Below are 6,200 nucleotides of genomic sequence, written 5' to 3'. Positions count from 1 at the left end.
TGAATGAGGTCCATCTCAGTTTTCTAGGACATTCGGTTTGATACAATCAAACAGGAAAAAAGGATAAACACCCATCCACGATCTTTCTTTTGGAGAAAAAACTACTAAATTTGGCATTTTGTAGATTGGAGCTTGAAAACTTTATGAGGCACACCAATTAGGAGGACATTAACCCCTTCCCCTAGACTTTGAAAAAAAAAACCTTCCTACTTCTATTTCATAGCTATTTTCTATTTTAACTGTGTGCTATATTAAAGCACCGAGACTGGCAGACTGATTGTTTTATTTGTCGCCCCAGTGCTTCGTAGTCTCACAGCTATTAAATAGAACTTTACTCCTAAAACTCCTAAAAAAGGTGTCAGATTGAAACACAAAGTGCATCATTGGAAATGTTCTGTCCGAAAACCCTATAAAGGAAACTTACACTCCCTTGGCTTGAATAACAACAAAATCCATCGGCTTGAAAAAGATGGGCTGCAACCGCTATATTCTGTATCGAAAGCATTTTTTGCTCCGTTTCTTCTTCTCCGTAGCTAGCGGGACACTGAGACATCTTAGATACCTGTTTATTGGATAATTTTAAAGAAAATTATTACATATTAACAAAAATAATTTTTTGAAATAATTTAATACTTGCTGCAGCGGCAGCTGCAATTTAGTAGACAGTGGCTGCTGCGGTAGCTGCTAATTAAGAGAATTAAGATCTATAGAACTAAGAGTAATTTGAACTCGTTCCTTTAGATTACAAGGATAGCGTCAAAACCACTCGGCTATGGTAGCTAACTGAAGTATTGACTTGTGAATTTTTAGGTTATCAAAGAAAGAGGCTGCCTAATCTTAAGACTTTCAAAGAAGTAGATGAAATGCCATTTCATCTTCCTGCTACTTTGCCTTTGACCACTGCCAGCAATGAACCATTTGGATGGACTAGTCGACGATTTTTACAAGTAGCGAAGTCACCGCTACTCCCCGTGTTAGGTATATTTGCTCAATGTTGTTCTGTTTTGTTTTTGTTTTTTCAGTAAAAATAAAAAATTTCTTGACCCCACATTTTCGTGAGTTTGCATCACTGTTCTAAGGTAGAGCTATTTGATATGACAAATCTAATTAAGCTACTTTTACTAAAATCGTTTGTTTTTTACGGGTTATTCAGTCTTTTTTCAAACATAAAGCAAATTTTCAAAGATCACATGTTATCTATGTAAGTAGGATGAGCTTTGAGTTTAGGCCCTCAAAAGTGTGAAGATCTTGGTAAAACCCTATTTTAGGGGCGATTAGGGGCTATTAAATAAAGCTTCCATGAATAAAATCAGAGAGTAAAATGTCCACTTGGAAGCTGTTTTTAAGTTTCTATCTACTCTTTTTAAAGCATATTCTAAGGCTTAGGAATTTGCGTTAAGAGAAGTCTACATCTCATATATTCTTTGAAAGGAATAAATCTGTCCGCAATTTTGGTTTGGGTCTGATCTTCTTTTACTCTAGGGTGGCCTCCTACCCCCTTTAAAATTTTCTGCGGGTGTCCTTCCACTGCAGACATGTTTAAAACAGTCAAATTGTGTCAATTTTTTTATACAGATCCTCTTTAAACCATTTACGCATAATCTCTGAAATAATTTTGCAAGATTGTGTAACAGACTAAAGAGGATGTACCTTTTACAATTTTAAACCCGTATTCCTCTCCCCAAAACCAAAAAAAATATTTAGAGAAACGAGCAATGTCAAAAAAGACAACAAAACTTCAAACAAAATGTTTTCGTCAGCACTAAATTAAAAAGTAAAGAGTTTTTTTTTTACCTTTTTCTGCTTGATCTATAACATAATACCAAAATAATCTCCAAAGTGAGTGGTATTTTGATTTAAAATTCACATCCAATTAAAAAAAAAAAATGTCGTAGGAAATCTATAGAGTACCAAATTTGGATAAATAGAGTGTGCTCAAAGAATGTTGGAAACAAACAAGAATGAAACACAGCTTCGTAAAATTGGAAAATAATAAGCAAGCAACTTAACGTTACCCAGCACATTTAATAAAGTATAAGCATCTTAGCAATCTCATAATTAGCAAGCTTTTCCAAAAAAGTCAGTAGTCGCCAGGATAAAAACTATTTAATACTTTTACAATTTTAATTTCTGCTTCAGCACAATCTTCGTTGCTGAAGCTTCTTGACTGTGTTACAGGTCTTTGGCTTCCAGTGCACATATCTATTTATTTATCTATGGTATCCAAAATCAAGATAGCAGTTGTCTATTTTATCTCTTTTTTTTACTTTTGCTTTATATCAAACTGAATATTATAGCACTTTTGTAAAAATGACAGAAAAGGTGTATCTACATCTCCTCTAAATTCAGGTCAATTTTTCTTCTTGCTTTTGAAGCTAGAACAAAAATTTTTGGTTTTTAGGCGGGAAGCATGTTTTGTTATCACTTAAAAGTTTTATGGCAGCTTTTGACCCAGAAAATGTGCCCTAGATCAAGTTTGTTTCGAGTATTAAGCTAACATTTATGCTCTTGAGAACTAAACAAAATTAAGAAAGAAATGTGAAGGAAGAACTTTCGATTGTGTGAGAAGGACTTTCGCAGCGATAAAAGTCCATTAACTCCTATTTTACGTCTCAATGATACGCACTACGAAAGCTCCAAAATACCTTCAAAATAACTTAAGAACTAATTCAGCTAAAAAAAGAAAAATCCACATTAACAATAAAATTTTAACAACACCAATTCGAAAACTACCATTTTAAATATTGGCCCAATTTTTTTTTTATTTTGAAACTCTTTAAATTTCAAAAGAATCAATCCCATATTTTCTTACTGATATTAAGAACACTCCGTGTAAGTCAACACTCATTGAAATAAAGCCCTGTTTGACTTAACTGAACCCAAGGCCTAAGAATAAATTTGAACTAGCGCCGATTATAAGCAAAAAATTCACTTCTTGCTTCATGAGCAGTCATCAGTAACTAAAGAAGGAAGAAAAGCAACTTCCCAGAAACATTAGGACTGAAAAATATATTCCTGTAAACCCGACTGATGAAATTAGTAAAGTGTCTAACATTATCCCTTAAAAGGCATCTAAAATAACCGCTTCATGAACATAGATTGTTGAACAGGTCGTGAGCAAACTAATACAGATTGCATTGTCCTGCAAAAATAGAAACCGTTAAGTTGTACATGATTAAGTTGCACGGGTTTTCAGTTAAATGGGGGCTCAGTTGCACTAGGTTTCAGTTGCACGAGGTTTTAGTTACATGGGTTCAGTTACATGGAGTTCAATTACACACTTACCAGGACCTATAGGCCTACATGTATATAATCCCTTGTTTTAATAAAAACTCATGTGATTTCTTTAGTTTAGTTGGCTTGAAACAAAAGAACGTTGAGTAAGGTTTATTTAGTACATTCTTAAAACGTCTAACAACTCACCCTAGTACCAAGTCGCCTAAACCAACACAGCTACGCATGCTCCTCCTCCATTCCGAGCTATTCAAAGCCTCCCTCTTAAACCTTCCTAGGAAATTTCCATTTCCTTTAAGTCTTTCTTTATGATATCCTCCCATCCCAACACTGGACGACCTGATTTCCGTTTAGCCCTCCTAGACGGTTGGCTGAGAAGGACAATCATCTGCAATCAAACATCCTTCATCTGCAGAACGTGCCTTAGCCATCTAGCTTTCTCTCGTTATAGCCTTAGAAATTATGATTGAACCACACCTTTGTAGAGCCTTTTGTTTGAAAGACGGCCAGTCGGCTGAGCACCCAGAACAATCCTTAGGCAATTTCTCTAGAAAACATCTTGCAAATCTTCATCAGCTTTTTGGAGCCCCCGTGTTTCAGAGCCATATTTGACCACTGTCATCACTGTAGCTTCCAGTATTCTAATGCTGGCTTGCAGACTTATCTTCCTATTGTTCCAAACTTTTTTCAACTGTGAAAGAATCCTGAGCCTTGGCTATTCTACATTTATCATCTTTACAGTTCCCACCGTCTTTACTAACAACACTACCAAGGTAACTGAAGTTGTACACCTGATCAGTCTTTTCGTCTACCAATGTCGCCTTTTCATCTTCACTTATACCAGCACTTAGTGACTTAAGTCTTCTGTAGTCTTCGTAGCATCCTGAAGTTACAAATCTCTAAAAGTTCATTCATTTTGCTCACACTTTCCTCTAGGATGCTTAAATCATCAGCAGAATCTAAGTCCAGGGGAGTTTTTCCTCCTTTTTGATATCTGTGATCTCCGAATGCCTTTTCTTAAGACAAAATCTATCAGAATGATCCATGTAAAGGAGAAAGGAACACAACCCTGCTTTACTCCTAATTTAATACAAAACAAGCTGCTAACCTCAATTCCTACCTCGACCGCATCAGTGTTATTCTTGTACATAGCCCTAATCACTTAGTCAGGTATACCATACAGTGATAAAAAACCTTTGCAAAAGTTCTCCTATCAACAGAATCCAACGCTTGCTCATAATCTATAAAACTGAGGACCAAAGGTGTTTGAGAACTCAGGCACTTTTCAATAATCCTAAGAGGGACAATTTGATCGATACATCCTCTACCTTTTCTAAACCTTACTGTTCTTCTTTTAAATTTTTATACACCATCTCTCAGTCTAGAAAGTATCATATTACTAAGTAATTTGCTACCTACAGAGACTAGAATAATGTCTCGATAATAACCACACTCACTCTTATCTCCTTTCTTATACAGTGGTCTAATAAAGGTTTTCCTGAAATCGCTAGGTACTTCTCCTTTTTCAAAAATTATATTTATAATCTTCAGTAACTTATTTCTAATCTCAGAGCCACCATATTTAATTAGCTCATTTGCCACACTATCAGCACCTGCCGCCTTATTATTTTTTAATCCTTTTAGCACTGCCGCTAATTCTTCTTCATAAAACAAATCTTCCTTCACATCCAAGGTATCATAAACTTTTCATTTTCTTCTATATCTTTTCCTGTAACTCTATCTCGGTTTAGAATATTCTCAAAATTTTCTTCATGTCTCTCTTTAACTCTTTCTTTGTCAATAATTGTGGCCTCAATAATTCGTATCTTCATCTGGGACACATCTGGATTGACTACTCCCTCGCAATTTATTAACATGCCAGTACAATATTTTACTATTATGTAATATTTTACGATTATATCTAGCTACATCTTCCAGATCCTTGTCAGTTTTATCCATGGTATCCATGATCCCCACGTCACACCTCCTTAGTTCATATTTTATACTTTCTCCCCTTTCTTTACATTCCCTTTTGTTTTCATATGATCTAATACTCAGATATTCCTTGTACAAGCCCATTCTACTCTCTACTAAACATTTTATCAAACTTTTCAAGAATATTCCTACTTGTGCACCTAACCTTTTATTCCCTAAGACACCATCAGCAACTTCACATATTGTTTTCCTAAAATTATTCCCTCCATCTTCCACATTGTCCAATTTTACAATTTAGTATTCAACTGTTCCTGGAAATTTTCTCTCAAACTCTCATCTTGGAGTCGACCAACATCATAACTTCTTGGGAGATAGTAGTCTTAAAACCTGAAAACGAACATAAGTCGACAATAAAAGAAATTCTGACAGAATTAAAAAGCAAAGATGAAACTTAAAACGAGCAATGATTATTTCTCTGTAGTTTTTGCGACATATAACTGCAATATTTGTTCAAGAAAATAGATTCCTATTTACAACCTATACAAAACCTTGCTCTTTATTGAAAACTGATGTTACTTAAGCGTTTGTGAGAATTAAACTAAATACTAAAATCTATTGGTTTCAAGGCCGGTGTAAGACCGTTGAGAGCCTCATGAATTAGTCTTTTATTGTCTGCTGGGTATTTCAGAACTTTTGAGTTAATTTTGTGTTTCCAGTGTTTTTGTGTGCTAAAAAAATAATAAAAATTTTTGAAGAATAAATTTTATAAAGTAAACCTCAATGTCGGAATTTATGCTGATACAAGATCATTTTTAGCACTTTTTCTGACATGAATATGCAAGGAACAAAATCAGTCCAAAGAGAAGCTATAAATGACTACCCCGGTTTTTAAGAAACCTGGCCACCAGATGACACACATTCAGTAAGAACTTATTCAGAAATGCGCATAGAACTAAACTAATCTTAAAATAGACAAGACGATCAGATATTGTCTGAATGTAGATATTGATAATATTGATTTTGATAAGGTT

This window comes from Artemia franciscana, chromosome 3, assembly GCF_032884065.1.
Source record: "Artemia franciscana chromosome 3, ASM3288406v1, whole genome shotgun sequence".
Lineage (NCBI taxonomy): Eukaryota > Metazoa > Arthropoda > Branchiopoda > Anostraca > Artemiidae > Artemia > Artemia franciscana.
Note: the sequence above shows the minus strand (reverse complement) of the source record.